The 25,782-nt window shown below is 40.9% G+C and overlaps 1 protein-coding gene across 4 annotated transcripts in view; it reads left to right on the top strand.

The window, feature by feature from the left end:
* The first annotated feature begins 5,654 nt into the window (after window positions 1-5,654).
* The window catches only part of NCOA2 (nuclear receptor coactivator 2), a 189,176-nt gene continuing 169,048 nt past the window's right edge, over window positions 5,655-25,782 (top strand). For 2 of the 4 annotated variants that reach the window (XM_083877663.1, XM_083877664.1), the window contains exons 1-2: window positions 5,656-5,827; window positions 15,349-15,428. The gene's annotated coding sequence lies outside the window, so the exon portion shown is untranslated. Of the gene's footprint in view, window positions 5,828-14,320; window positions 14,701-15,348; window positions 15,429-25,782 lie in introns of those variants that run through there. The other 2 variants (XM_083877665.1, XM_083877666.1) reach the window with 2 other exon arrangements.

Genomic DNA, 25,782 nt, shown 5'->3' with positions numbered 1-25,782 from the left:
CCTCTGGAGATCACCAGGCACTGGGTCCAGGAGCACCCAGCAGGCACTACCACTTTTCTCAGCAGTCCCCTCTCAGTGTTCAAGAAGAGCTTTAGAGGCAGGTTTTGCTTGTCTGATCCAGCACTTAGTGTGGTCACAATTATTATACATAGCTGAAGGAAAGGAACAGAAACAAACAGGCTAGGGAAATGGAGGTGCATCCAGCAAGGTAAAAAGGCAAGGGTTTTGGTGTGACATTATGGTATGAGACAAATAAGTACACTTCTGGTACAATTATAGCAGTTGTGATTTAGTTCTACAGGTGTATTTCATTCAGCTGAACATTATATATATATTGTCTTAGCATGAATTGTTTACCAAAGTAGCATGAGTAAAATGAGTCTTTTATTCTAGTATAAAAATATTTGAACAAATATTGATTAAAATTCTTATTTTTAACCTATACATTTATAACTTTCTTCAAAATATTTTATTTGGTAAAATTTATCTTGATTGACTTTTTTGTATTAAAAATGTATTAAGCTTTTCAAGATTAATTCAATAATCTGCTTTGTAGTATTTTTAAATAAAATAGTAAGGCATAATCATACAACAAGATGTTTAATTAACCACTTATTTTAGTTAGGAGTTTGTTATTTGAGGTGCAAAAAATTATATATTTATCTCTGAAGTCTTTCTAGAAAAAAATATTCTAACCATATAAGCACTATATGCCAAGGATATGCTCTTCACTGCAATCTCCTAATGAGACTGTTGTAGCACTGTATCAAATCACGATAAAGCCAAAGTGTCCTTGAAGAACCTGAGCCAGATCCCAGATGCTTTAAACGAAGCCATGTAAGTCAATGTGTTATTTTGGAAGGGCAGATTGTGGTAAAGGACTAATGGAAGCAGGATAATCAGGAACAGTTTGGAGATGTGAATGGAGGTCAGAGAGTCACCGTAGTTGTAGGAACTATAGGGTGTGTGTGTGATGCCAGGGGGTTGGTGTGGTGGTGTAGTGAGTAAAGGTAGTGGTGATGGGGGAAGGTGGAAAAAGGGAAATGTCAAGTCCATCTTCTAGGAGGGAGATCTAAGAGACAGCCAGCCTGACCTCAGTCTGTGGGAGGATTAAGTAAATCCTCCTGGACACCTTCTCCAGTTATGTGAAAGGCAATAGGGTGCCTGGGGGCAGGTAGCAAGTTAGTGTATCCATTTCTCTCTTTGTAGGGGTTTACTAAAGGCAAATTCTGCCTGACCACTGTGACTGGTTTTTATAATGAGATAAGTGAATCTGTGGAGAAGCGGAGAGCAGCTGATGTTATTTATCTTGATTTTAACAAAGCTTAAGACACAATCAGCCACAGACTGCCCTTAACCACATGGGAGAGGTATGAACTGGGGTAAGCAGAAGATGAGGTGGAACATTGACTGGACCATTGATCCCAAGGGCTGTGATCAGTGGGAGCAGATCCTGCTGGTGGCCAAAGTACTTCAAGCATGGATACTGTGACTGTTGCTGTGTAAGCCGGCCCAGTGACTTCAGTGATGAGATGAAGAGCAGATCATAGCAAAGTGGAGACAGTGGTCAGTGCTCTGGACAGCCTTGGCAGACTGGAGAAATAGGCTGGCAGGAACCTCACAAAGTCCAATGACTGGTGGTGCAGCATTCTGCATCTGGCACAGAATAGTCATTGCTTTATGAGCTGGAGGCTAAAGCGATAGGAAAGGATTTTGAAACAGAAATTTGGGAGTCTTGGTGAGAAACAAGTAAGTCAGAAGTGACCTTGCAACAAAGAAGGCCAACAGCATAATGGGCTGCAATAGCAAAAGAATAGCCAGCAGGTTGAGAAAAGTGGTTATTCCTATCCATAGAGTGACACCACATCTGGAAAACTGAGTGGAGTTTTAAGCTACCCAGTGTAAAGACAGAGACATTAAAAAGGAAAACCCAGAGGAGGGCCACCACAATGGTGAGGGTGCCAGAGCACATGATTTACAAGAAGAGATCAAGAAGGTCAGGCCTCTAGTCTGAAGAAGAGAAGGCTGGTGTAAATTTTAATCTTCTCTTCAGCTTCTTAATGGGCATTTATAGAGAAGATGGAACCTTCTAGGAACTCCACAGTAACATTTTAATTGTAGGAAGCAACAGGCATAAGCTGGAACAGACCAGTTGGATATCATGGGAAAAATCCACCTCACAAATATGCACAAATTGTGGAATGGGTAGTTCAAAGAGGCTGTAGAGACAGTAAAACTCATCTGGTAATGATCCTGGAAAACCTAGTATAACTTCAAAATTGGCCCTAATTGGAAGTGAGGCTTCAACCAGAAGACCTCAACAGGTCTCCTGAATCCTGAAGAAGGTTAAGATAGTGGAATATTTTTACATGGTTTTAAATTTCATTTTGGTTTTTTTTTTTTTCTTGGTTTCAGTTAGGTATATACTGTGTCAACAAAAATCTTATTGGTTTCATAAAGACCATATTTAAATCCACTTGGGAAAGTTAATTAATAAGTAGGGATTCAATTCCCCATAAAGGTGGGCAAAGTGATTCTACAGAGTAAATGCAGCTGCTCATGAAAAAGAGCTTTGTGCACCAACAAACAGCTGTGTTATATATAGCCCTGATGTCAGCAGGTGCACATAAACCATTCTTCCTTACGCATATAAGCTGCAGGTAGAGCTTTATGAGACAGCAGCCATACCTGAATGGCCTACCAAGTCCATAAGCGACTAACAATTTGTTCATAACCTTTCACTTAAGGAAAAATAACTTTACTTAATTGAAACCCAGTTAAAAACACACCTGCAAGTGCTAGTTTTACTCCGTGTACCAATTTTTAAAGAAATATTATACGTAGGAAAGGTAAGAAAAAAGAATGTTGATGTACTGACCAGGAAAGCATGGCTGCATTCAGATTTTGAATTTTTTCCTGTTAATTTAGGAGGGGGAAAAAAAAAAAAGGTTATGAGATGAAATTCAACCGAATCTCACTGAAAACTCAAAATAATTTAAAAAACTCAAAAATAATTAAAAAATTCTCTCAATGCTAATTTTCACACCAGGAAAGATTTGCAAATCACAGTGAATAATCAAATGAATGCATAAAATGATGTGAACAAAATAGCAAGGAGAAGAATGAAGGGGAGGAAAGTGAATACAAGAGGATGATAGGAAGCTTGTATTACTCTTGTTCAGAATTGATGAAGCTTTTGCTGAAAAACTAAGCCCAGCTCTAGTCAGCACAATGCAGCAATGGTGACACTGGAGAAGTTTCAGAGAAGAGCTTTAATGCTGAATAAAATCCACGCTGAAGTGTGTTTATCAAATCTATTTCCCATCTGGAAGATGGTCCCTTCCCTTTAAAGAATAGCAGTTAGGAGTAACATAATCATTGGTCTTTGCATACAATGATACTTGTAACCAGGGCTTTGGGGTTTGGCCTCAGATGACAAAATGTACTTGCTTATGAGTTAGAAGCTTGTAACAAATTTCAGTGGATCTGAGCATATGCGTGTAGTTAAATCCCCTCTCCCACACAGTTTGACTGGGAAACTCAGCCACATAGGAGCCAGGGCTTTTTGTCAATGTTGAGACAATAAACTCCATGTTATATGAGCTGTCTTTTATGCTCCTACCACAGCAAGTTAAAAGCTCTTCCTTGCTTTTCCTGGTGGATTTAGGCATTAGTTTAATAAAGATTTTTGGTTATGTTAAAGAAAGTTAGATGTCAGGAAAAAAATATACTTAAAACAAAACAAACAAAAAAACACCCACAAAAAACAAGCTTTCCTAAATAAGAAATGCTGGAATTAGAATCATCTGTGCAATTCTAAATTGGACTGTTTATGGTCACAAAATTGAAGACATACTTTTTTCTTCTTTTTTTTTTACCCCCCAGTGAACCACTGTTTCACTTTGCATTGGAGAATGAATTACAACTGTGAGGTAAATGAGATTATTGCCTATCTAACTGTTAGCTTATTTGCTTCAGAGATTTGCACAGATATGACAAATGAGGTCAGAGGAAAAGCTGTCTCTCCTGGACTCTTTACTCCTTTTTGGTTTTTTTTTTCTGGGTGGGGATTTTTTGTGGGTTTTTTTTTCATTTCTCCCGCCCCCCCCCCCCCCCCCCCCCCCCCCCGAAATGCAAGCTACTTTTACTTGCTATGTTATTTCAAGTTAATATTCTGTTCTGTCTCTTGTACAGGCAGAATTAACCCTCAATCTCTTTTTTGCCTGCCTGTGTATGGGCAGGGTGGAAGAGCTTCCTGAAGACCAAGTAATTTCTCTGCCAAACATAACTGATGGGGAGGAACATTCAGAAAGGTTGTCCTCTCCAGCTGCTGGAGCCTTGTCTTCTGAAGATGATGTTAAAAGTACTCCAGCTAAAACAGTGGCATTAATGTAGATTGGATCCTTGGTTACTATCACATCAAAGTTCCAATTGAGCATATAAGGACCACAATCCCTCCATCCCCATCTCTAATGGAACTAAAGTCAAATAGATTTCTGATGGCCACCCCTCCCATTTCTGAGTTCTCTCACTAGCAGAAGGAAATATTGCAAGTTTGCAGCTAGTTGATTGCAAAGGCTTCTTTCTTTAACATGGAGAAGGACAGTGGGAAAGAGTTTTCCTTTAACTTGTTTGGAGAAACAATTGAACTATTTTTGCCCAATGCAAGAAAACAGCTTAAAAAAATGAAGTCAGACAAGTATGGGAAATTGTATGCAGCACAGTAGGGCAAAATGTAACCATCTGAAAAACAAGGATTATGATCAAAAAAATATTGGACGAGCCTAATTGCAAGCAGAGTTAGTTATACCACCAGGAACAATATATAATCTGCAGATAGCTACAGGACAAGTTGGGGCTGCACATCCAGGCTAGAAAATGTCAAAAATCACGACTGTTGCAGTGTAAAGTACAACTCGCCATTATCGATACGAGTGAAAACGTAAAGCTTTTCTTGTAAGACAGGATTTCTGCATCGCGGATTGCTTCTTGAACTAAAGGGCAATGTTTAACAATCGCCCTCCCGCCCTTAACAAATTTTAACTCGTGTATTCACTCCTCCAAATGTAGGAAAAGCCTGCATCTCAATTCCCTTGCTCCCACGAGTGAGATACAGCTGACACGATTTTCAGCGTGTGTGCCTTTTTTTTTTTTTTTTTTTTTTTTTTTTTTTCTTCCCCAGAGGCAAAGAAAGGAAATAAGACTGTATCCCCCCGCCTCGCTTCCCTGTTCCCGTGAATATGGGCCACCGAGAGCCGTGAGAAGGCTGACTGCTCCGGTCCCGCCCGCCAGCGGGGCTCCTCCAAGGACGGGCGGCAAGAGGGCCACAGCCAAAGTCTCTCCCTCCGAGGGCGAAGGACTTTGTTTTTCCCTTCCCCTTTCTCCCCGGCCTCCTCGGGCGGCGAGGCGGAGGCTCCCGGGAGCGGGGCGGCTGCCATTGTCCCCGCGGGCGGGGCCCGGCGGAGCAGCCCCGGGCTGGGCCGAGGGGTGGTGGCGGCCCCCGGCCCGCTCTGCTCTGCCCTGCTCTGCTCTGCTCTGCTCTGCCCCCCGTCTGCCCGCCCGGCCCTGCCCGGCCTCCCCCCGCCCGGCCCGGCCGCGCCGGAGGGCAGGGGGGAGTGACTTGTGCCTCCTCCCCGTCCAGCCCTCCTCTGGGTAGAAGGGGAGGAGGAGGAGGAGGAGGAGGGCGAGCGGTGGGAGGGTCTCCATTGAAATAAACAAGCAGGCAGTTATTAAAAAGGAACATGGCGGCCGCAGCCCCAGCTTCAGCTTCATCTTACAAAGCGAAGGTCAGCGCCGGCGGCAGCGGCGGGAGACGGCCCTGACCCCGGTAACGGCCCCGGCGGGGCGGGGGGGTGTGCCCGAGCCCCCCGAGCCCGCACGGCCGCCCCGCGGAGCGCCGGGGGCCGCGGAGGGGCGGCGTTGGCGGGCGGGCGGCACCGCGGCCGCGGCCGGGCGGCGGGGGGAGCGGGGCGGGGGCTGCGGCCGCTCCGCGGGGAGCCCGGGGGCCGCGGGGCCGCCCCTGGCCGGGGCATCGTGCTCGCAGCCCCGCGCCCGGCGGGGGGACTTCCCCGGGACGTCCCCCTGCTCTGGCGGGGGAGGGGGCGCGGGGCACCCCACCCTGCCGGGCCCGGGGGGCCGGTTTCCTGCTCCCAGGCCGGGCGGAGGTCGGGTGCCGCCTCTCCGCGCCCCTGGCCGGGGGGGGAAAGTGCGGGGAGCCGGGAAGGCGAGGGGCTGATCGAGGGGTCAGGGAGCGCTCCGGCCGGGCCGGGGGAGGATGGGGCAGCGGGGCGCGATTTTGAAGGGACGGTTCAGGACGTTCCCCCTCGCCCCCACCGCGCAGCGATCGCGAAACTTGAAGGGAGGGTCTCTCGGCGATGACAAAAGGGGCGATTCGGGGAGCAGAGCGGCGCACGCCGCCTCCTCTCCCCCGGCTGACAAGGGCCCGCTCCGCGCTCCCTCCGCGGGGCACCCACCGAGCCCCGCGCCCTCTCCCCTTGCCCTGCGCAGGGGCCGCTCCGCGCTCCCGGGGGATGCCAGGGGAAGGAGGGGGCGAAGCGGGCAACTTCTCTAACTTTGTGCGCGGGGGTTGTGCCCGCCCGTGCGCGCCGGGCCGAGCCGAGCCGAGCTGAGCCGAGCCGCGGGGGCGGGCGGGCGGCGGGGAGTCGCAGCTGCGAGCGAGAGAGCGAGGAGCGAGCGCAGCCCGGGGCGCCCGGCCGCCGCCTCCCCGCCGCCCGGGGAGGGGTGGGGGCCCGGCCGCCGCAGTGCCGTGTGCCTGCGTGTGTGCGCGGGGCGGGGAGCGCCGGCGGGAGGAGGGGGGAGCGCAGAGCGGCCGGCCGGGCGCGGGGCCGGGGTCCCTGGGCGGAGGGGGGCCGCTCCCTGGGCGGGCGGGGCGCTCCGCGGAGAGCGGAGCCCCACGCGAGAGGAGCGGGGGAGGGGGCGGAGGTGCCCGCCGCCTCCGCGCTGGGCGGTGCGCGGCCCCTCCCGCCTCCGCGCTGTGTGCGCTGTGTGCGCCGCCGCGGGCACCGCGCCGCTCCGAGCCTGCGGGGCCCGGCGTAACCGGAGCCCTGTCCCTCGCCTCCCTGTCCCTCGCCTCCCTGTCCCTCGCCTCCCTCGCTGCCCCTCGCTCCTTTGCCGCCGCTCCGGCCTGAGCGTTCCCCCCCCAGCTCGGGGACCGCACGCCGCTCTTGCCGGAGAGGGGCGTTCAGGCCGTGTAGTTTGTAGGGAAACCTGCTGGAGAGCCTGGCAGAAAAAGGTGGGGGGAGGGAAATAAAAAAAAAATTAAAAAAAAAAAAAAAAAAAAAAAAAAAAAAAGCAAGCGAGGAGGTTGCTGGTAGTCACCGGGAAGTCGTGATATCTGTGTATCATGATACGTACTTAGTTTGCGTTAGTCTGTATACTTCCCTCTGAAGTGTGTCTATGTGGGACACTGTATAAATGTACTTGTAATTTAGCCAGGAGAGTTTCCTTGTGAAAGGAGAGCAGCCTGCTTGTTCGATAATAATCAATTGCTTTTATATTTCGGTGGTTTTTTTGTGTTGGTTTTTTTTTGGTTTGTTTGTCTGGTTTTTTTCTCAGAGTAGTAAGAAGCAGGTGAATAGGCTTTAGAACTCAACTCATAATGTTTAAGTATAATTTGAACTGCGCATATAGTGCCTGGCCATGGCAGTTGCAGCAGAGCTCTATTGCCACTGTAAATAAGTAAGCATTTAAGACTGCCAGTCTTTGTACTTAAAGCATTTCTTTTTTCGTTGTTGTTCTGCCATTGTGGCTGTAGGCAGTCATTTGGATTTTATCCCCTTGGGTTTTTTATGTACTGAACTATAAAAACAACTCTAGTCAGTTAATTTCCTGGCTCCTTATAACGAAGTGACAGTGCTGGGCCACCTGGTGGGCTCCTCTCGTGGGGGAATCCTGTGGCAGTGCCCAAAGGGAGGGAGCTGCCAGTCCACTGTGTTGGATGCTCTCTGAGAAATGACCATGTTGTATACCATTTTTAAGGTCATACAATATTAGACCCCTAAGCAGAGATCTTGTTTTTGTAAACACAGCTTAGTGTGAATGGAAAACTGGTTTTTTTATTGCACTTGATGTAGGTACTTGGTGCCTCCTACTTTTTTCCAGAAGACTTGTTTGTTTACGTCAGCAGTGGTGTCACAAATAGGATATACCATCTTTGCACATATTTCCATGTACAGGCATATATGCAAGCACGTATGGACACTCATGCATTTGTATCCCTTACTTTTGCATTTGTGGTAATAGCTTTTTGGGGACTGGACATAGAAGTTGCTCTGTTGTGTCTTATGTAAATTGCCCCCAAATGGTTAATCCTTAAGTGTGAGAAGCTTAATGTTCATAGGAAATCTTGGTTATCTACAGTCTTGAAGAAAATACTTTGTCAGGGACTCAACCTCCAAAAATATTGACTACAACTTTAAGAAGAAAGGTTCATCTTTATTTAACATGCAATATTTTGAAGAATCACATTATTTTTAATATATTTTTATCTTGATGGGTGTTATGCAATAAATGCATGTAAAACGTGCTGCAATCACCTCATCTTTTTAGTCACTGTACTCTTTTATTTCACATAAAACCTGAAGATTTCTCAACTTCATATTTTCTCAGGCTTGTGGTCTTTACTAGGGAGGGAATTCATGTCTCATGTGGTTCTTCAATATCTCTGCAATGTCTGAAGGCACTTCTTTACTAAGTGTGTAAATTCCTCATTGTGTGTCCTGGTGGTGTCAGTGCTAAATTTGAAACTCAAGACATTTGAGGAAGGAATACTTCATTACCATCAAGAATGGTACTTTTGGAATCAGTTTAAGTTTTTAAACTGGAATTGTGTTATTTGAGAGAGAAAATAAAGGTTATTTCTGATGGAAACATTAGAAAACATAAGGGATTTATTCACATGTAGTGTAGTATATTGCATTAAACTGAGACTCTGAAGTAAAAATTAATTACTTAAGAATAATGTTTATGTTTTTATAATTGTTTAGGCTGTAGCTTGCTCATTAGGAGGCTGAAAGGCTCTGTTGAAAGAGGCATGTAAACCCTCTGTAGTGTTGGCATTCCCAACTTTTCCCTCTGTCCTCCAAAAAACCAGTAAGAGCTAGCCCATCTGCAGGGAGCCCAGACTTTGCAGCAGGAAGAACAAAGTCAGTGAGCGAGCCAGCTGCTGCTACAATGCCCACTGTCTTCTGCTCCTTGCCTTTGTTGCTGATGTCACCGTCTCATTGGCAAAATCTGGGCTTCTGTGCTCAGCTGGAGTTTCTCTAGCACCTGACACCAGAATTGCAGAGGCTTAAGAAGTCTAAGCCTTGAGGATGCTGTCAGTTCATTTGAAAGAAAAAAGACGAACCGAAGACTGCTACCAAATTTAAATATAAACGTAACTCTCTTTGTCTGCTGAGCACTAAGAGATTGTGCATTGGAGAAAGGGAACACTGAACTAAAACTGTTCTTGCCATGTTCAGTTCTTTGTACATTTGCTGTGGTTGGCCTCTCTAAACAATGCAGTTTGCATGCAAGTAGGTATATTTGACAAATTCCACACATTTCTTCAGTGTTCCGATAGGCATTAAAATGCTCAATATTCATTTACATCCATGTTTGGCTTTAGAGGTCAGAGGTTAAATGTGTTGTTACTGTATATACTCTGCTGTGTGACACAGCATTTTAAACTAAGAACAGAGTAACATTGATAATTACTTTGTAGAAGGCATGTAACAGCATCCATTCATTCACCCATTTTCTTCTGTTAGCTAACTTAGTTACAGACGGCTACTCTGGCAGGATCCCCTATTTTTATTTTTAAATGAGGTGAAGTTCACTGCACTACTTTATTTTTGTTAGTTGTTAAAACATTCTTATACTTCTGGCAGCAGATAATGACAAATTCTTCAATGTAATGCTGGGAGCAAGGGAGGCGGAGAGGGAGAAACGGGGAGGGAGAGGAGGGGAAAAAACCCTCCTGAGCATATGGAGACATCCAGAAAAAGATGTGCATCGTCAGCTGTGATTCCATTGTGTGCTTGCAGACAGGATCTGAGCTCTTCTTCTCTTGGGAATTTAAACCTTACAGAAGTATTCTTTGGCTTTTACCCGTCAGGATAATGGAGCTTAGATAACATATATTTCGTGTATTTATTATAGATAATATTTTGATAATATTTTATGATTTCAGGCAATAAAATACAGTTGCCAGAACTCCTGCTCTGTATCGGAATAGCATTTTAAACAGTCATATGTATTGCTGAAATGGTAACTTTGAGTATTAAGAATAATTTCTAATATTACATCAGTGGTTACATATTAGGAAGGCATCTTAGCAGTTCGACAGTTAATAGTTTGTCAGCAGTATTTACATTATGCAAACACTCCCTATTTTAATGATTCAGTAGCTTAGCCTTTTCAAAACATACCAAGTAGAAATCTGACATGAAAAAGGACAGGTTGTATAGTTTAATCAATTTAGCATACAGAATCAGGAAAAAAAAAAAAAAAGACAAAAACGCAGGGAATTTTTTGACAGTGTTGTGAGTATTCAGAAATAGCATTTATATGATGGAAAAATGAGTGGAAGAAATTAATTTTCTTTCATTTGCTCCTACATTTACCTATTACCTAGAACAGCCTTTCCTCTCCTGAGCATCTGGAATACTTTTGCCGATTTTATACAATTATTTTGAGTTGATGAATAGTTGGAAAAATAGATCTTGAATGTGGTAGATTTGCTGCACTGCGTTTTGTAACTGTTTATGATTTTTCAATCTTTTTCTGTGGAAATTGCACGTTATTCAAATTAAAGACTAATGGAAATTTTATTTAAGAGTTTTATGGATATATAATGGAAACAATTCCTATGGAAAATGTATCGTCATTGGAGTGCTTGACATCTTGAAGTTTGAAATTAGTTCATTAATTTAAATGTCTGAAGCTATACCACAACGTATTAACAATATGCACATTTTTTTTTCTTCTGCAGCTTCATCATTATGCTATTCCAAGTCTTGCATTTCCTTAAATGGCTTCCATAACAATCTCCCATTAATACAGTTACTGACAGATATTATTTTTCCTTTGCTCTCATTTTAGCAGTTACAACTGATAGTAAATCTCACTCTTTCTGTGAGTGTGCTCCCATTACTTAGATATTCAGAAGCTTCTTTGGAATGTTCATTTGCTTTTTGCAGCTAAGATGCAATGTCCTCCGTAAATCCTATTTACATTTTTCTCTTTGTTTTTGAACTTCAAGAAGTTATTTTCTGTTTGGAAAGGGAAACTTACATTTTGCTAGCATCGTCTCCATTACATGGAAACCTTTATTGGATTAATGAAAGGGCAGAGCGTATAGGAGAAAAAATAATTAAAATATCTACCAAATGTGTTGATTTATCCATAAATCTTAGGTAGTATGGATCGCACGAGCTTCTATGAGGGGACATAGTGAGAACATATATCTGCTGTAGTGTTGACTGAGAGTTGCTATTTTGATGCTTTTTTAGTGAGCTATGTAAGACATATTGTTGCTCTTGGGTAGGATTTATAGTGGGCATATCACAATTGGCTGCTTTATTGGCTGCCTCAGTGGAGAAGCCTGGGATTGAAGAATGGGCATGAAAAGTGAAAGAACATTTTGCTTGTTAAGTCAGAATTATTATGGAATTTTACTCTTACTCTGCCTATGCTGTAATTCATCTGTGTGTGAACAGATTTAGTTTTTCATTGCTGTCAGTATTGATCTCTAATGAGCCTGGCCCATGGATTTTGAAGAAAATCACTCCAATTAAAAACAATGCAGTTTGTCACCTATTTGTACCTCATGGATTGTGTAGGAGATACTAAACTGCATTTAAAAAGAGTACTTCTTGAGAATAGAGGAAAGTCTTCCTGAATAAATTTGGGAATATATACTGACACTTTTATTACACATATTTTTATGAACTCACAAATTCATCATATGCCTGTGTGATGGAATTAGAAATTAATTTTAAAAATCCCAAAACCCCAAAGCAAACCCTAAGAAAACCCAAGGTCATAAGTTTTTGTACTTGTGAATCTGAGAGTTCAAGCATTATCTGGACTACAGAGGAGATTATTTTTCTTTGTTCTCCTTATACCATGCTTTGAGTTCACAAAGTAGCTCTTCAGACTTTACTCTTTCAAAATTATTATCAAGACCTGCTGACCAACTACTAATATATTCTGAAAAATACACATGATTATTGTCAACTAATTTTGCTTACTATTCTCATTCAGATTTATACCTTGGTCTCCAGAGATACATGGACAATGTCCTTGTCCTGTTCTATCCATTTTCTGAAATAGATTCTTCATGGAGGAACATTGAGTGTATAGAAATAAATAATTTCCAGTTTTCAGTTGTATTCTCAAGGAGAAAAGGTCTTCTTCCAGTCTAAACCTTTGTATTTTTTCCAAAATTAAAATTTACAGCTAGAAATGTAGTCTTTTCTTTAAACGAGTCCAGAAGAGTTGTTGCCATTATCTTGGGTGCAAAAAAAGATTTAACTTGTTGATACTTCACAGGCTATAAAATGTACCTCTAATAGCATAGTTTAAAGGTTTTTCATTCTAATTGCTTGCCAATTTTTGTTGGCACTTGCAGTGCAAACATACTTTTGCTTGTTTTGCTGGATTTTTTTAAGCATTACTTTGAAACAAAGATTCTGAATTTTTCATGAGGTCCCAAAATACTTTCTTGCTACAGTTCTGTTTGAAGCTAGTGATAACTGCATGATGGTGAGATCATTTGTGGCTCCTTTTCTTCTTAGTTTAGGAATGGTGGAACCTGAAGACTGGATGTAGATGAGAAAAGCTCACTAAGCTCACCAAGTTCATGCTCACTAAGCTTGCATGCTGTGGATGATCATGTCCAAGTATGTCTGAAAGTGGCAGTTCTCAGTCATTTCAGCTTAATTGTAGTTTGTAGCATTGATGTTGTGTATTTTGTTCACAACAAAGTTTTTATGGACCAAGGAGGTAAACACCTCTTAGGTACTTGGAAGAAAGACCAGAAGGGAAAGAAGTGACTGTGCACAAATGGAAAATAAAGATGTAAAGTGTTCTGAAGTCAGAAGACAGACAGTGTGCTATTCTGTTCCATATCAGTTGTTTTTAGTTGAGGTTTTCTGACCTTTAAAACAGTTTTCTTTTACTCTTTGTGGGATGGGGGATTGGATGGTGGTGTTGGAAAATGGCAGGTGTGGCTGTGGCATATTCCATTTTTATATCGTAGGTAATGTTGATAATTCGTGAATTGTTCAGTTCATGAAGACAGTGACCTGCTCTTCATGTGGCCCTTTGTGGACCTACTGTTAACAGAGTTACACCACTGTGAGACCTGGCTTCATGCAAGAGTAGTTTCCCTTGAGTTCTGAGGGTCATCCCAAGAAGCTCCTGATTCTTGTGGGATTGGGTGTAAATTTGCATAGGCATAGGTGGTAGTTGGCTTGTTTTTTCTTCTGCCTTCAGAATGGACTTGAGAAGGGAAGGTTGATAATTTCATTGTCCATATTCATGTTCATCACTTCTTTTTTTTCACTGACACTCTAGTTTAGTTAGAGAAATGTGTCAGAAATATACTAGATAATACATATATTCAGATATGTGAGCCTGTCGCTAGTTGGTCTATAATTCAAGAGTTTTTTTTTGGAAGAAAGATCTTGTTCGTCATGTTTTTATGTTTCAAAAGTAGTGCTTTACTGTGAAGCTATAATGCATTATCTTTGTTTAAACATTTTATGAATAGAACAAATCAAAATCAGCGAGCTTGTCCTTTCCAGTGGGGCCTTGTGAACACTACTGTAATGGTCAGGGGCCACATGACTTGTGTGTAGACTCCTTTAGCAGCTGTACTTAAGGCCACAGAGGACCAGGAGGTGGGATGTAAAAATAGGGAAAAACAGCAGGAAAATAAAAGTGAGCAGGCACATTAGTTGTCAAGAAACAAAATGGTAGTAGAGTACTCATTCACTGATGCACAACAGGTAAAAAACAGGAGATGAGTGGGAAATGCTCCTGTTTGCATGGGCAGTGTCTTGTTTATTGCTCCTCAAGGGAAGAGGTCACCCCACTGTGGGCTGGGGCTGCAGCCCCCATCTGCTGCTGAGACTGTGACTTCTCTTGGGTGTCTCTCTCAACTGCCAAAAGATCTAGTAGCTTACTTAAAATTTTATTCCAAGACAAGATGGTTTTTTTCTGTCAACGAGAATGCACTCCAAGCCCTGAGTTTGTGATTCACAGAGCTTGTGTGCTTTTTGGACATTCCTGAGGAAATAATGTAGTCTTATCTTCTGTGTGTATATTTTATATAAGAATACTTCTTTGTTAGTGGTGCCCCTAAATAATCTGTTACTATGGTTGTATCCTGTGACTGAAAGAACTTATGCAGAGTTTGTTTGAAGAAGGGTTTCTGTAAGATGGTACAAATGACAAAGAAAGAGGTTGATTCTAAATTCTGTTACTATTGAAGCATAATTAGTATGTGGTGTTGTTTTGTTTTTTGCTCTTTTTTTTTCTGATGACTCTTGTAGTGTATCTTTAGTTTTATTTGTGTTCTCATTTGCTTTATGTTCTGCCTTTTTATTTGTCAGAGTAGGAAAACTCTTCTTTGGTTGTTTGCTTGGATACATTTGACACAAAGTGCTATTTGACCTACAAACAGAAATTCAGGTATGATATTTCTGTGGACAGTGGCACACTCCTCCTTACTTGAAGAAATTATTTTGCTGTGGAATGTATGGCCTCTGTTCTATGGGACTCTTTACTGCCTTATGGGAGTCCATACCAGTGAAAGGCTTTCTGTTCACTAATGCTTGGGTCAGGAGTATTGTAAGTAAAGGCTGAGAGAAGAAACATGCTTCTGTACGTGCAACTTAGAATAATGGTTAAAAGAACACCAGTTTCTCCTTTTTAGAGATTTGAAACTAATGTGCTATCAAATCAAGCAGTCAACCAAAAAAGGAACCAAGCACTTTCAGAGTTCTCACAGATTCTTTAGTGAAAATAGAGGCTGTGTACTGTGTAAGTTAATGTAAACACTTTAGCTGCTATCACTGTGAATTTGCAGTAGGCAGCAGGTAGAAAGGAAGTTGTGTGACTGGAGTGATTGTGCAGCTGGAAGGGGGTTGTAGTTGTGTCTGGAAAAGCAGATAATGCTCTGCAAAGTTTGTGTTTCCCTTGTTGTGTTATGCTTAAAACGGCAATGTGCTAAACATCATAATTTTGTTCTTCTATGCCCGTCTTCAAAAAAAAAAAAAAAAAAAAAAAAAAAAAAAAAAAAAAAAAAGACTAATATTTTTCTCTCAAATTTGTTCCTAGCATGCTTGACATGTATCTGAGTAGCGAGGCCCCCTGCATACCCAGCCCCTAGAAATCGTTGTCTGCATCACTGAGTCTTGGTGAGTTGTCTATATCCTATTGCATTTAATTGGATTGTGTTGCAGTTTTATCTTCTTCACTGGGGGGGTTGATGCAAGATATCTTAAATTGATTGTATGGATACAGCAGAACAAACATTGCTTATAAGTAACATATGATACTGTACATTGAGTGGGAATACTAATATTTTAGAAAATTTGAAAATAATGGTGAGACTGGTTATGGAAGCAGAGGGCCCTTGGTTTGGTGCCAGGACCAGGAATGGGACTTTCTGCTAAGAAAAAATATCACTTGATCCCTTCAGTCTTTCTCATTAGGTTTGTTTGATATTTTATACTGTAACTAAGGAATTGACATTTTTCAGATGTGCTGATTATGGTCTGTCTTATGGCAAAGGTTGAATATGAAATAATACAAGCTTTTCCATCCAACTCTGTGCACTAATAAATTACTTAAATTGAGGGTTGAAATTGGTATAATGACACTGATGACTTAAACTGCTTGTTGCTCAAGAATTACTGTCTGATGACTCCATCAGGCAGTGCTGTGCCTGTTTAACTCTGCTCTCAAGAAGGGATAATACCACTGAGAATTAGAAAAGGAGACCCCTGCGGATTGTTTAAATGCAGACTAATAATAGTTTGGTATTGCACTGAAAGAAAGTAGAATACAAATGCTGTGGTTTTATTTTAGGTATGTTTGATATACCAGTATATTCACTCGATATAAATCTTTTGCAACAAATATGCATTCGAGATTTTATGTGAGAACCTTTTCAGTGTACTCATGAATAAATGTTGTCTTTTAACACATAGAGTGACTTATTAAGGTCAGAAATATGTATTTTTGAGGCTGGTACACTAAATATAGAGGTGGGAAATGAGCCTGCTGAAGGAGTTTTTAGTTGTTTGGGAGATGGCTGTTTATAAAATGCCAACCAAATATGGTAAAATTATGTATGCCCCCATCAGGTATCATTTCCTCTTTTGTTAATTATGTTCAGCAGTTCTTGCAAGCTAACAATGCTTTTCTTTAAACTTTCCTAATTTTCTAGCATCAGTGAATGAGAAAATAGATTAAGCAGTTTTCCAGTGCTTTTTTTTTTTTTTTTCTGTCTTTTCCCTTTTCAGTTCAGATAAAACAATCTGGAGTTCATTCTTTTCAATGAAGTTTATAATTCTGGTTAATAATTTGTTTTTGTTTCATATTAACTTGAAAATACTTAGCCACAGAGATGTTATTACTTATTTACATTTATTACTTACACCATATTAATTTTTACTTATTTACACTACTTACCTGAACTGCATAATCATAATGTGGAGGTTTTCTCAATGATAATCTGCTTTTGTAATCATTTAAGCAAATTGTTTAAAAAAATGCAAAGACTCTAAAATATTGTTTTCCTAGTGAATAGCACTCAGAATGAGTTAGGTGTGTGTAATAAAGAGAAAAATGTCACTGCCAGGATTCTCTATAGAGAACATGAAATTTTGTTGTCAAGTTGATAGTATGTTTGTTTTCAGTTGTCTCAATTTCAATTTTCGATTAAAAAACTGAATGCATTAGGGAAATATTAAAATAAAGAGCAATTTTCATATAATTGCTTGTGGTTTTTTTCTAATTAATTTATGTGGAGAAAAAACCCCATCTTTTCCTTACTGTTGCTGCATTCTGCACCAAAACTATGGATTTGGTTGATACAGTGATAGAAAATAATCTGGTAACTTTACAGACCAAAACACAGTTGCTGTGTTTAGGAAGTTCAAAACCTTTAAGAGCAAAAAGGACATGAATATTTGCATATGAAGTCTATGGTGATAACATTGAGGAATAAACCACTGTAAAAAATGGATGCCATTAAAGGGTTTAGAGGGCAAGGGTGAAGCAGAGAGGTAGTTTTCACTCAAAATATCCTTTTGCTTTAAAGTGTGTGGTTATCTCTGTGTTCCTGTTGTAGACAGTTCAGCAAAAGTAGGTTTCATAAGCTAAGGGATAGTTTAAAATCTTGGTTCCATTGAATCCTTGGAAATCTGTCTATTGATTTTTGAGTGTCCAGGGCTTCAGTCTTATTATTTGACATACTTGCACATTCACCTTCTCTGTTGCAAGATCAAAGAGCTGTGGCTGTTTATTTTAACCAGAATACCCATCTGGAATTACACTAGTGTTGGAAGGATACATCAGTTGGAGTGTCATTTAAGAAATCCTGGCCTTGGCTTTTGACTAGTGTTGCTTGTGGAATTATAGATTTTGGTTTTGACTGTATGTTGTGAGCCTGTACCACAACTCTGACTGAAATTGTGCACATTCAGCTTGTCTACCACTGTATCAAGTTTTTTGGAAAATGAAACTACTAGTTAAAGCTTATTTGGTCTATTTTTCATATTAGTTGAGGTAGTGGAAGCAGCTGCTGTGTGCTAACAGAAAAGGGGATACAATTAGAGGGATGATAAGTTTAGACTTGCAAAAAACTAAAACAGATTAAAAAATCTGGTTTAATTTCCAGTCTAAAAGTTACCAGTCAGAAAACATTTTTTCTTCTCTCTCTCTTTCTCTCCTTTTTTTGTGAAGTGGTTTTATTTGTAAGGAATACTTCTCAGCAAAAAGAACGTACATTAGAGAAATCTCAATTTTCTGTCACTCTTGATCTGGAGAGTCTGTTTCCATCCAACTTGCAGTGATTTCGTTGTCGTTTCTGTTGTAGTTAGTGTCAAGTGTGATAGAAAATATTTGTGTGTCTATTCATTCTGAGTTATAGTCCTTGTTGTTTACAGCTGTAGTAGATACAGAAAATTTTGACAAATGTCTCATTTTTGACTGTGTCTCCTAATACATGTTTGTGTAAAGGGAATGCTGTCAGAAAATAAAGTGCAATACTGAAAATAAAACTGCCTTATATCAAAACAAGTTAAGAGCCTTGGGTATTAATTTAAGGATGCAAATAAGGAACTTACAGTAGATTCCAAGTATCAAACCTGAATAAGGCAGAGCTCACTTCTGTGACCTTGCAATGCAGGGCTGGAACAGTGCTTACCTAGAACTCAAATCAGTTCAGAGCATCCTAATTCCCACAGAAGCTGAAATAAAATAAAGGTATGTGTAAACATTAATGAATCTGGTCTTCTCTGTGAGGGGTACTTAATCTACATTGAGTTGGTTTGTGATAAATAAAGGGAATGTGTTTTCATTGCTAGACCTCAAAACTGGGAAGTTGTGTTTTGCATAAACTGTGATAAGATTATTCTGTGTTCAGTCAGTGCTGTTGAGTAGTGACATTAGTTAACATGAATTGCCTATGAAGATGCTTGTAAAAGTGGATGCTTGATTATGGTGAATTTAATGTAATCAGAGTTAAAATGATACTCCTAATCTGAGAGTGAAGTTCTGTGTGGGTGGTACGACAAGGACTGAAGTATTAGGAAATGAGCATCTATTGAGATTTATACAATTGCACCCTAAAAGCTTTTTTTTCCTAAACTTGGAACTGGGAGTTGATGAAAAACATTATTTTGTGGAAGAGTTGCAATTTACACAAATGTAGGATGTTGCATTTCTTTCCTTTAAATTTTATGAAAATCTAGAGTACTGTAGAGAGAAATATGCTTGCAACTAGCAAAACTAGATTTGTTAGTAATTTAAGTACTTTTAAAATACTTTTGTAGTTTTGAGGCCACAATGCTCAAATTCATTGTAAAGCTGGATTAAACTATTCTTATATATGTAAAACTCATTACCTACTGTAAATGGATTTAAATGGAGTGCTCTGTCAGTGAACTTTTTACTGCATTGATGGAACCAAACTTAATATATATCCAGGACTGTTGAAAATGCTCATTCAATTGATTGAAGCTTGCCTTTTGTATGTAGTTATATCCTGGAAGATTATTTTGAACATTGCAGTTTCAGTGAGATAAATAAAAATATTTAGGAAATGGGATTGCTAACTTGATTTTATTCACTTCTTAAATATTGGTTTTGACTTTGTAATGGACTTTGCTGAGATTTTTCATTTCTTACCTTGATAGGAACCTTTTTATATGGACAAAGTTATACTGTATTAGCATTAGCAGAAGGAATAGCTGTCATTATCATCTGTGGAAAATCAATGTATATTTTATATATAGATTGATGACATTGTATCACCAGTATTGGAGCCTAGGAATTCTAGAGGGGTCAAGAACAGGACAGCTGAGCACTTGCATCATCAAAGAAGATGAGATGCATTTACTTGGGCAGATTTTCCTCTGGGCCTGCCTTTAGTCCCTGAATTGGGAAGAGTGAAATATTTACACAGCTTGGCTCTTGACAGTAAATAGTATTAATTAAATACAGGGCTTGAAAATGACACTGGTATTTCAGATGAAGGCCAGTAAATTTTGCCTTGGCTTTCTGGAAATTGAATTCCAGTAGTCTGTTTATTTGACAGCATTATAGTACAATACTTTGAGGTTCATGGATATTTGTGTACATTAAAGTGGGTGAATTTTTCTAATACCACATTGTGGGGATGTTAGACTCAGAAGACTTATCTGCTATAATGGTAAGGAAATTTGTAGGTGATTGTAATATAAAGTGTTGTACAATGTATTTCTCTGTGATTAATTTGCTTTTATATTAACTGGACTGCAAAAATTGCAGGTTTCCTTTTTAAAACAAACTTTGGATGTTGAAAAATTCAAATGAAAGGTCCTAGGTAAGTCACAGAAGTTCAGTATTATGCAAATGATTTAGAAATATTGGTGAGTATTACAGTATCATTGTGCAGGGCTCTAACTATTCAAATATGTCACAGAAACCTCCTCTAGTCATCTCTCCACAACCCAAAAAGGGTACCGACACTCTTCTGTACACAATATTTGCCAGTGTGTAAATGTGTTGCTAAAACTGTTTGCAACTGTGGCCATAATAAATGAAGATTATGCTCTGTTCTCCTATTCCAACATCTGTTTTTATGGTCCAGATTCTTGCCTTTTTTTCATTATGAGTACTTTTCTTCCTTCAGTAAAGTAATCCCAAATCAATAAACTACAATGTTCTCTGTACACCAAACTCTGTATCTTTCAAAATGACAACAATAGGCAAACTAGGAATATTTAAAATTAGAACTGAGAAAAGAATTAGTTTTATGGTAGGTATTGCAATTTGGTTTTTCCTTGAGGGAAGCTGTAGTAGTGTCAGGAGGAATTAAAATGTTTCTATTCTTTTTTTTCCAGCATATTTTTCTTAGCTTATATTTGAATGTTCTCACTTAAACTTTAGAACATTATCCTTAAAAGTAACACATCGAATTGAAGATCCTTTTTTGCCTTGGATTCCTTTGTCCTTCAATCTCTAGGTATCTATTTTACTGCTTTAAGAGAGTGACATATCTCCTGCATTTCTTTCTTTGGGTCATGAGCTTGAAACTACTGTGTGGTGACACAGTTTAATCGTATTTTAAAATGGGATAAAACCATCAACATTTCTCTAAAAGTAGGTGGCCAACACATGAAATTTCACTTGGGTTAATTTTTATGGCCTTTCAGTTTTCAGTTGTGGTTTTTTGCTTGGCTTCTCTTCACAGATCCTGGTTAACTGTGTTTTTATTGCTTAGTCCTGCTGAACAGACTCATGTAAAACCTTTTCTGTCTCGAGTTACAGTATGTAACTTCCAGAATGTATCCTGTGGCAGAATAGGGTTTTTATGCAGCTGATGGTACACGGAGCTTGGTGCATAACTACTAATATTTAAAATATTTCTTGTCCCTGACGACTGTGATTTTAGTCTTCCTCATGAGCTTACTCTTTTGTCAATATCCAAGTTCTAGGCTCTTGATCAGCTGTACTGCATTTGCATGGCCAAGCTTTGGTAATGGTGGACTCTTTGAGAAGCTGCCAGAAGCTTCCTGCTTGTCCAACAGAACCAATCCCTGGCAGTGCTAAAGACAGATGTGCTGCTGGTCAGGGCTGGGCCAATTAGGAATGGTGGTATCCCCTCTGAGATAACATTTAAGAAGAAGAAAAAAAAGTCCATGTGCAGTAGTAATTGCAGGCAGAGAGGAGAGGGGCAGGAATATGTGAGAGGAACAACTGCAGACACCAAGGTCAGTGCAGAAGGAGGGGCAGGAGGTGCTCCAGGCACCAGAGCTGGGATTGCTCTGCTTTGCTCTGCAGCCAGTGGTGATGGCCATGGTGAAGCAGCTGTGCCCCTGCAGCCCGTGGAGATCCTTGGGGATGCAGAGATCCGCCTGAGCCTGTGGGGGAGCCCCACACTGGAGCAGGTGGGTGCCTGAGAGGAGGCTGTGACCCTGTGGAGGCCCATGCTGGAGCAGGGTCCTGGCAGGGACCTGCAGGCCTATAGAGGGAGCAGACCATTGCTAGAGCAGATTTTTGGTAGGGTTTGTGACCCTGTGGAGGACTCACGGGAACAGCCTCCCTTGAAGGACTGCACCCCATGGAAAAGTGACCCACACTGCAGCAGTTTGGGGAAGACTGTTGCCTATGGGATGGACTCAGATTGCAGCAGTTTGTAGAGAACTGTTGCTCCTGAAATGGGCCTACTTTAGAGAAGTTAAAGAACTGTCTCCCATTGAAGGAACTCCATGTTGAAGCAAGGGAAAGGATTCCTCTTCCTAAGTAGTGGCAAAGACAAAGGGTGATGACCTGACCGTAACCCCCATTCCCTCTCTTCCTGCACTGGTGGGGGAGAAGGCAGAGCTGGGAAAGAAGGAAGGTGTTTTTAAGGTTTTATTTTACTTTTCATTATCCTTCTCTGATTTTGTTAGGAATAAATTCAATTAATATCTTTGATTCTAACCTGTTTTGTCTGTGATGGTCTTTGGTGAGTGGTTCTTCCCAGTTCTTATCTCAACTCATGAACTCGTTATACTTTCTTTGCCCTGTCCATCTGCAGAAAGGAATAAGAGGGAAGTCTTTGGTGGGTGTCTGGCATCAGACCACGGTCAATCCACTACATCAACATTGCAATATTTGAGGAACCAATACCAACAAGTCAAATTGTATAACACTATTGTTGCCACACTTAAAACATACTCAATACAAATCTCTGTAAGCAAAAAAAACCCCAAACCCAAAGTACCCCAAACCATGCCATCTTATATGACTTGCTGTTTCACCACTGTCACCATCTATCTAGCCCAACCATCTATCACCACTACTATAGACCACAGGCTATGTGCCACAACCTAAATGGTTAAATAGATTTGTTCTATTAATTTTCAGCCTTAGTTGGTTAGTGCCAAATATGCTTTGTATATAGCACATATGTTTCACAATAGTATGTATTTATTTTTGAATACAGGCATGGAACCATGCATATGGTGCTCTGGTCCTGTTTTAGGTACTGTGGGCACTTAAAAAGGAAAAAAACCCTAACAGCCTGCTGCTGCTGAACTTGATTCCAGTAACAGCAGTTATCAATATTGCCTCTTACTCGTCCTCTTGTTTGCTTCATCACTCAGTTTCTGAGCTATTTCTTTCCACCCCCAGCTTCCAGGAAAACTGTTTTGTAGTCTTCTGATACAATCTCATAAAGCTTTGGGATAGTCCCATGTTTTGTGTCAGGACAACTTGATCCATGGTTGTGAGACTTTCTGTGTGTGTATTTTGTATTTTCTGTGAGACTTTTACTGTATGTGTATTTTTGAGGGGGAATTGCTTACTGAAAATTTATTTTTGGCTAGCTTAATGAGTTGGCTGGAATTTCATAAGTAGCTCCATTGAGGAAGTGGGGAAAAGTCCCTGCTAATCAGAAATGCTATAATGGCTCACTTAGGAAATTCTGAAATGAAAAGTTTTGGAGTTCAAGGCTAGAGTCACAGCAAGACTCAAAAGTCAGTAAGCCACAGGGAAGCCACCTGCGTGGCTATGGGTGCAGCTCTGAGCAGGAGCTGCTGCAGGGCGCAAGGAGAGGGCTCTTGCAGGGCCACCATCTCAGTGGCACAGGCTGTGCCCTGAGCAGAGGGAACAGCTGATGGCTCCCTGCTTCCTGGCCTCTGGACTCACTCCCTGGCTGCTCCTGGGCCCAGGGTAGCCCTGCCTCTCCCCATTGTGCCAAGCTGGGGATGGGCAGGTTGCCAGTGTTTTACAGCTGTGGCCGAGAGTGTCACCCACTTCACCCGGGGTGACTGCAGGAGCTGTGCCTGCAAATGCACCAGCACTGGGGACACTGGCACTGGGGACACAGCCATCTCTGCTGAAGCAAGGAGAAGTTGGAGGGCAGATAGCAGCATGCCTCTGAACACAGGGATGTGGGTGTACAACAAGATGGAGGAGGTAATTGCACTGCTCCTGATTCCGAGCAGAGGTTTGCTTTTGAGTCTCCTGCGTCTTAGGAGGTGGCTGCTGTCTCTGGGCTGCTCAGTGTTTCTGAGCAGAGCTTGCTGCCTCTGGAACAGCTCTGCTTTTTTATTGGTGGGTAAGTACTTTGTCAGAGAACTGATTTTCCTACATTGGAGGTGAGTGCCCTATCTGTTTCATGTGTCCTACAGTAAAGGACAGTAGTTTCTTCTCTTGCCTACTTTTATAGATGTAATTTATTTATCTGCTACCCATAAGGTTTTCTTCTTCGACAAGGTACTGCAAAGGAAGCTAAGGTATACATTCACAGATATATTTAGCAATTATATCCCCTTGTGGATGTTCTTAATGCTTTGAATAGCTTACCCTACTTCGACATGAAGTAAGCTATCTGAAACAAGGACATTTTTTCCTGGTGAATTGACTATTTGCACAACTTCTAACAGTTTTAAAATATGTGTTTTTCCTCTTCAGTGACTGAAATCAAAAATTCATTATAGGCACAGCTGTGCTCCTTGTATCAGATGTATCATTGTCCATAATTAAATGGATGCATTTGACTACAAAGATGTAATACAATTAAAGTTTCACATGGTTGCCACTGCATATGCCATCTTTTCTTTCCAAATCTATTGCTAAGGTCAGTGTGAGGTATTTCCTCTTGTAAGACTGATGAATTTTTTTAAAACCTGAAAAGATCAAAATGAGACCTATTTAGATATCTAAGAGCAATTGAGAAGTAAAAATATGAACTATATATAAAGTGGCCAGCAATGGTGGAATTGAACTCATAGAAATTTAAACCCACTAGGGAGTACTTTGTGTTATGTTGGGACGAGCCATATGCTGTAACTTTTCTTGCTGTCGACATGATTTGGAGACTGTTCTTACTGCTGTGATTTTGTGGAAATATTGCTGTATAAGCATAGTGGTAACTTCTTCATAAATGAGCTGTGCTCAGTTCTGTTACACTTGTGTAAATAATTTTTACTCAAGTTGTATTGCGGAAGCTGAGAAAGGATGACTGTGAACCTGCCCTTAGAATTTCCTCGGGGGAGTAGGGACTTTTTTTAAGAGACAAGATTCTGAGAAGGGAAATAAGGTTTCTTGCAGAAAGTTTGAGCTAACTGGCAGTACAGGAAAGATGAAAACGTAAAATCCAATATTGGGTCAAACCTGCTTCTGCTAATATTTCACTTGCATTAGCTGAATATAAAGACAACATTGTATTTCATTGGTTTTTAACTGTTTTTGCTTACCACTGTCAGGGAAGGAAGTCACTAAAAGGGAACTGGTGTTTTCTTACACAGACTATGTCTTGAGGAGGAGAATAAATAATTGTAATGTGGTTTTCTGTGAGGGTGCATATCTGCAACAACATGAGAATTTTTATTGCATATTTTAATAATTAAAAATGTGCAGGGTTTTTGCATGTGTGTTTTTTCTGTGTTGTAATTTGTACTGTTTGCAGTATCGGTTTTTAGTTCTGTCTTGTTGATTTGTTTAGGGTACCAGGTGATATCAACCACTTTTATGCCATGCCTGTGACGGGTTCTCTGGCTCTTGCTGTGCTAAGCTTCTGCTGCTGTGTTGAACAGGCAGCTAAAATGATTTATTTAGGCTGGCTTAGGGTCAGCTACAAAAATTGAACATACCGTTGCCTTAGACAACTTTTTGTTTTTGTTTTTTTTTTATTCAACCAATAGTTTACGTAAGGTGGCAGGAATGTTTTTTAGAATTTGAGAAGTTGGAATATTTGCCCCTGCATGTGATTGAAATTTCCCTGTAATTATACCCGTGGGAATGAACTTGCAAAGGTAACAATAGGGATGGAGGTAGACCTTGTGCTAGAGAGCCAGGGGCTTATTCTTCAGTACCAGGTTTGCCAAAAGTGTACTAAACAAATCATTTGAGTGTAAGTTCCTCATATTCTTAGCTGTAAAATGGAACCAATTGTCATTATCCTCTGTATATACAAAATTCAGTTTCATTGGTATTTGTGGATTGTGTTGAGAAAATAGATATATTTATCTATTTAATTTCATAGAATGTAAATAAAATGCCTGCTTCTCT

Source organism: Zosterops lateralis, assembly GCF_965231275.1.
Source record: "Zosterops lateralis genome assembly, chromosome: 1".
Lineage (NCBI taxonomy): Eukaryota > Metazoa > Chordata > Aves > Passeriformes > Zosteropidae > Zosterops > Zosterops lateralis.
This window is presented reverse-complemented; position numbering and strand designations above follow the sequence as displayed.